Raw genomic sequence first — 5,973 nt, forward strand, 5'->3', positions numbered from 1 at the left:
GGCGAGGGGTCACCTCAGGCCTGAGGCCGTGTTGGACGCTCTGAAAGGACAAACTGTTCCTCAAACCTTGTCAACAAATAACCAGCGTCATATCATATGACCGACTCGTATGTAATTGTCCACCCGCTGCACACTTCCTGAAAGCCCCGTGTGGAACTCTATGGGGTGCTCCATCTGGAGGAGTGTTTTCTCACTTTGACATTAACGTAACCTCTGCCATCTTTCCAAGCCATTCATCCCTTCGTCCCCTCTCGTTTGCTTTGATCACCTGGCGAGGTTACTGTAAATCAACTCACCGTCACCCTGTTTGTCCATGTTACTGTTGTTCTTTCAGTTACCCCGGAGATAAATGGAGTCACCTTTGTGACCCGTACATGTCAAATTAAGTTAGTGGAGTGTCTCATATGATCCCACTTAGATAATAAAGAGTCTACCCCCACAGTTTTGTCCTCCTCGTTACATTATCCTGCTCCACTAACTTACTGCAGGCCTACTGTTTGCATTAACTTATGTCAGCCTGTTTTTATTATGAACCTTTTCCCTCACTTCATCCTCCTTAACTCTCTCAGATTCCCCTTTTTGTGACTTATTGGCTAATGACTATAGATCTTTAGTATACACTCAGACAACTATGCTTGTTTCCAGCTTAAATATAGCTTAAATCTATGTACAATTTAGTATGTAGACTTTGTTTGTTTCAAGTTCTGTGTTCGGCCACAGCTATGACGTTTTACGTGCGATCGGACTGAAACCTTCAGGGTGTGTAAAGGGCACCCATGTGGGTGACCTGACGTAGCCGGATTTCTTAATTAGTCTAATTAGCTAATGATGTGATGTCTAGCCTATGTCAAAACGAGCCTGTTAGCCTCTATGTCAAAAGTGATGTCATAAGGGCGCAGAGGACAAGACTGATCAGTGATGTCACACACACACGCAAGGAGGCATTGTGACAAGAGTGATGAGTGATGTCCTAGGGGGGCACACACACACACACACACACACTGATGTCATCAGTGATATCATGGGGCATACAGACACACACACACACACACATACAGACACACACACACACACACACACACACACACACACACACACACACACACACACAAGGAGACATTGTGACATCACTGATGCAATAACTTTTAGCACGAGATGCCTAGTAATGTATATTTTACAAATATTACAAGCCTAATATAAAGCATTTAAGGAGCATCAATTTAACCAAAAGGGGGGGAAATATTGGATAAAGAGTGGTATGACCCAAATTTGTGTCCTAGAGCAGAAGTTTAGATTGAGCCAAGTAAAAGAAATTGAGAAGGTTGACGGTGAAAGCAGATTAAAATATTGGCAGAGAGGATATAGAAACAAGCTTTTGAGCAGAAAGGTTGCAGGTTATAGAAGCAGAAGACAGTGGTTGTGCTGTACTGGACAGCTCTCAGCTGGTTACAGAAGCAGAAGACAGTGGCCCCTATCTTCCCACTGGCCTTAGGCACTAAACTGGCGTTAAACGCAAAAAAACACGCTTTGCGTGTGCCTCGGGAAGATAGCATCATGTTTTTAGGCCCCGAAATGCGCTTTACGCCGAAGAGGCGTGGCGCAGTGCCAGAATAGGCCAGAATGGGCGTTTCGGCCTTAAATACCGGCCTAACGCTATCTTCCCCCCTGGCGTTAATTTACCGTTTAGCGCTTTTCAAAACCAGGCCTTATTCAGTGCGCCGGGGTTATTATTGTGCGTAATTACGCATAGCTCTCCTCTGCCATCTCACTCTCTCTCCCCCTCTCTCTCTCTCTCTCACTCCCTCTCTCTCGCGCATCAGACAAGCACAATGACCGATGAAAAAAAAAGTTGTTATACCGTAGTTTTCAGCCCCTGTCATTCAGAGGCTGTTGCATTATCCTACCTGTGCAGTGACGTGGGGGAGAAGAAAAGGTAGCGAGAGAAAACGATATAATCGGCCCAAACTTTCACCAATCTAATCTCATCATGACATTCAGGGATAGGCTATATTTTTCTAGCCGATGCGTTTAGAACATTCTTTTCACGTTGATCTTGCTATAGTGTAGCGTATTTACATGCTTGCTGTATTTAAACTGCAGTGAGATTGGTTTGAGAAGCATAATAATATGGAATAATATACTGCATATGGAGACAGACGGGGATGAAAGAGGGAGGGGGGAGCTCAGGAGGGGGGGAGCTCAGAGCGCTTTGGGCTTTTCTGACCGGATTGGATCGCTCCGTGGAATGGAACATGAAAGGGACATTGTGATTTGTTTACTGCACTTCTCCAATGAGTACGTTATGAGTAATTCTACGCTTAAAAGGCGTGGTTATAATGCTTAAGGCCGCGTGTAGCGCCGACACGAAAATATCGACTACGCCGGTCCACGCCTAATAATATGGGCTGCGCCTGGCGCTAAGCGCTAATTAAAGGCCAGTGGGACGATAGAGCCCAGTGGTTGTGCTGTGCTGGACAGCTCTCAGCTGGTTACAGAAGCAGAAGACAGTGGTTGTGCTGGACAGCTCTCAGCTGGACGTGTGGCACTCTAACGTGAAGCAGGTTGTTCCTGGAAAAAGAGCACGGTGCTCAATGGGCTTTTCCTGATATGCTGAACTGCATGTAGAGCAATGCTGGTGATGGATGTAAAGGGCAACTTCACCAAAAAACAATGCTGATTTATTTTGCACATGATCTCACACATGTCAAAAAACTGTCAATCATGCACAAATGACATCACTGGCATCAACTTTAACTCAAACAAACTCCCAATAACTGTCAAACTAAATGAATGACTGCAAATCTGTTTACAGTTTTCGGATATGTCAAGATTCAAGATTCAAGATTCAATACTTTATTGCCATACAACTGTTAGGAATTTGTCTCAATATGCTCATGACCAAAACCATACAAACACAGCATAACAGTCAAAATATGACATAACACATAGCCGCACCCCACAAAACATTACATCCAAGGATTATAGTCCAGGAGGAAGGGCTAATGCAAACATGAGAGTCAAGTGTTCGGTATATGGTACAATTTACGGTACTTAAAGTTTAAAGTGACAGATGCTTTAAAGTGCCGGGTGCTTAAAAGTGACAGGTGCTTTTCGTAAAGTGCTGGTGCAAAATTGGGGAGCCAGGGGGCGTCCCGGTGGCTCACCTGGTAGAACGTGTACCACAAAGGCCCAGTCCCCCGTGTGGCCAACCCGGGATCGAATCCGACCCGCAGCATGCCACCCTCCGCCCACCCACGGCTCCACCCAACAAAGGCAAAATGCCAAAAAATAAAGATTTTTCAGAATTGCGGAGCCATTCAGTAGGCTATTTGGATGGTTTCACAGTAAGTGCTGTTGAGGAAACGAGATGTCTTGGTTTTAATGGCTTTGAGTATTTTTCCTGGGGGGAGAGTTATGAAGAGGGGGTTGGCAGTGTGCGTACAGTCCTCTAGTATTTTTAGACTTTTACGCTGTGTGAGAACATGTGCAAAATAAATCAGCGTTGTTTTTTGGTGAATTTCTCCTTTAAGAGCAGGCTGGAGAAAATGGGCTTCTGATGGCTGTTATGAAATGATAGCCTGGAGAGAAAGGTTTTGCATATTTGTGACCAACGCTTTTGAGCAAATGGCTTGGGGTGTGTAGTGTTCCCTGTAAAATCAATAAATAAGAGTCCAACTGTAGTGTTTACCCCTATAGGGGAAAACCACTTAATATCAATATATAAAATATGTTTTTATTGACTTTAGAGTTCTTAAACATATGGTCAGCTGCCACTTAGTCTCCAAAAGGCTTGCTTCAGTTGCTTGCATACAGTACACAGACGTTATCCTCCCAGGGTTTTTCCTGTCTCAAAATAAGCCTTTGGGGGGTGACTACGGACAACAGTAATCTAAGCATGATCATGTTTACCGTCGTGCATACTGTACATGTGCCTTTTGGGTTAGTCACATTAGTGTGAACGCAAATATATCAGTCATTGTCAGAAATTAGCAATGTGTGTTTACAGCTGCCCAACCTTCAGACATATACGTAGTTATTTCAACATACAGATCTGAGACTTTAATTTTGAAATGCTCTAAATTGATACAGTAAAAAAAAATGCTTGAGTTTGAGTTAGTATCTATGCAGTCAGGGTTGACAGCTTATGCCCTACTGTAGTTCATAAGAGATCTACAACTGACAGAATAAAATAAAAATAAAACCTGTCCCAGTTTTCCTCTCTTTGTTGGAAGTCATTTAGTCATTAAGTCATTAAGTCATTTAGCCCAGTGGGATCCAGCAAAATGAGAGCTAGTTTAACTTATGAGATAATAGCACTGGGAGATAATGTATGACTGGTGTGATGAGAGGTTTCATCTCTCCGCTGCTCTCCCCAAATAGTGCAGACCAACAACAATAGTCTTTTCAGATGGGGTTCCTCAGGACAAAATCTTTATCAGATGGGGGTCTGTAGTCTGTAAGTGTATTTTCCAGGGGGGTCCTTGACTAAAAAAGGGTTGGGAACCCATGATTTAACCACAAGCGGCATCAATTTACTAAATATAGTGACTAGTCCCTGCATCTATTATTTGTCACCAAAACCTCCAGTCATATGGACTAGATTTCCAGGGATAAATTGGAGCAATGATGACGGTGGACTGAGATGATATATTATTAATTGGTCAAGGTGATCAATTATTAGAGACGTGTCACCAAACTATCAGCAGAGGGAATGTGATTTTATTCTAGATATTTATGTATCTACGTCTACATATTGTAGACATGGATTTCATTGATTGTCGATTAGTTAGGACTAGGTAGGCGTGTTCCCTGTACTTTTCCCTGTCCTTTTACAAATGTTGGGTTGTAGTAAATCATAGCTGGGATAATGAGAAAAAGAAGGAAAAACGATGGACTCATACACAGTGAACTATCATGCCCCCTAGTGGAGATAAAAATTAAAATAAAGAAGAATACATTGTTGGTCCCTAACAGTCTTTGAATCTCTTGCTATTTGTTTTGCTTTTGTGTTTTTGTTGTACCCACTTTCCCTTGACCTGCCTTCGCTAAGTAGGTCTACTTAAGGTGGTGATTTCCTACATTTCCCAGAATGCCTTTGCCTTTCGACCATTGAGATATATGCTTCCCACAGAGAAGGGGGATAGGGGGATCTCTGTGCTGTGCTGTTTAGGTGGAGAGATAATACATTTAATTTGTTTAGCGCCTTTCCAGAGAAAGACACCTTACATGAAATCCTATTCACCTTATGTAGCCCCGCCCACTTGACCCATTGTTATCAACATTTATATTTTTCATATTCAAATGCTTAGTAATTCTTCCATTAATTTAATGAACTTAACAGGGGGGGGTGTCACATTCCTGAATGATATACCAATATTTCAGTGCAATTGAGTCTTAAAAATCATTATTCAATAGGCTAATGGTACAAAAGTTAACACCGTAAGTGCAACAACTATATTCATGTTTGTAATGCATTTCTACTCTGCCCTCCGCTCCTACTACATTTTTCAAGTATTCATATATCTCACTTTTCTGCACTCATGGGTATGGGGGTACCCATAGAATCCATTCTCACTCAGATATCTTGAGGTGAGAGGTGTGTGTGTGTGTGTGTGTGTGTGTGTGTGTGTGTGTGTGTGTGTGTGTGTGTGTGTGTGTGTGTGTGTGTGTGTGTGTGTGTGTCTGTCTGTCTGTCTGTCTGTCTGTCTGTCTGTCTGTCTGTCTGCTGTCTGTGTGTGTGTGTGTGTGAGTGTGTGTGTGTGTGTGTGTGTGTCTGTCTGTCTGTCTGTCTGTCTGGGTGTGCATGTGTGTGTGTGTGTGTGTGTGTGTGTGTGTGTGTGTGTGTGTGTGTGTGTGTGTGCGTGTGTGTGTGTGTCTGTCTGTCTGTCTGTCTGGGTGTGCATGTGTGTGTGTGTGTGTGTGTGTGTGTGTCTGTCTGTCTGTCTGTCTGTCTGTCTGTCTGCATCCATTTAT

This window comes from Poromitra crassiceps (genome assembly GCF_964638095.1).
Source record: "Poromitra crassiceps genome assembly, chromosome: 11".
NCBI lineage: Eukaryota > Metazoa > Chordata > Actinopteri > Beryciformes > Melamphaidae > Poromitra > Poromitra crassiceps.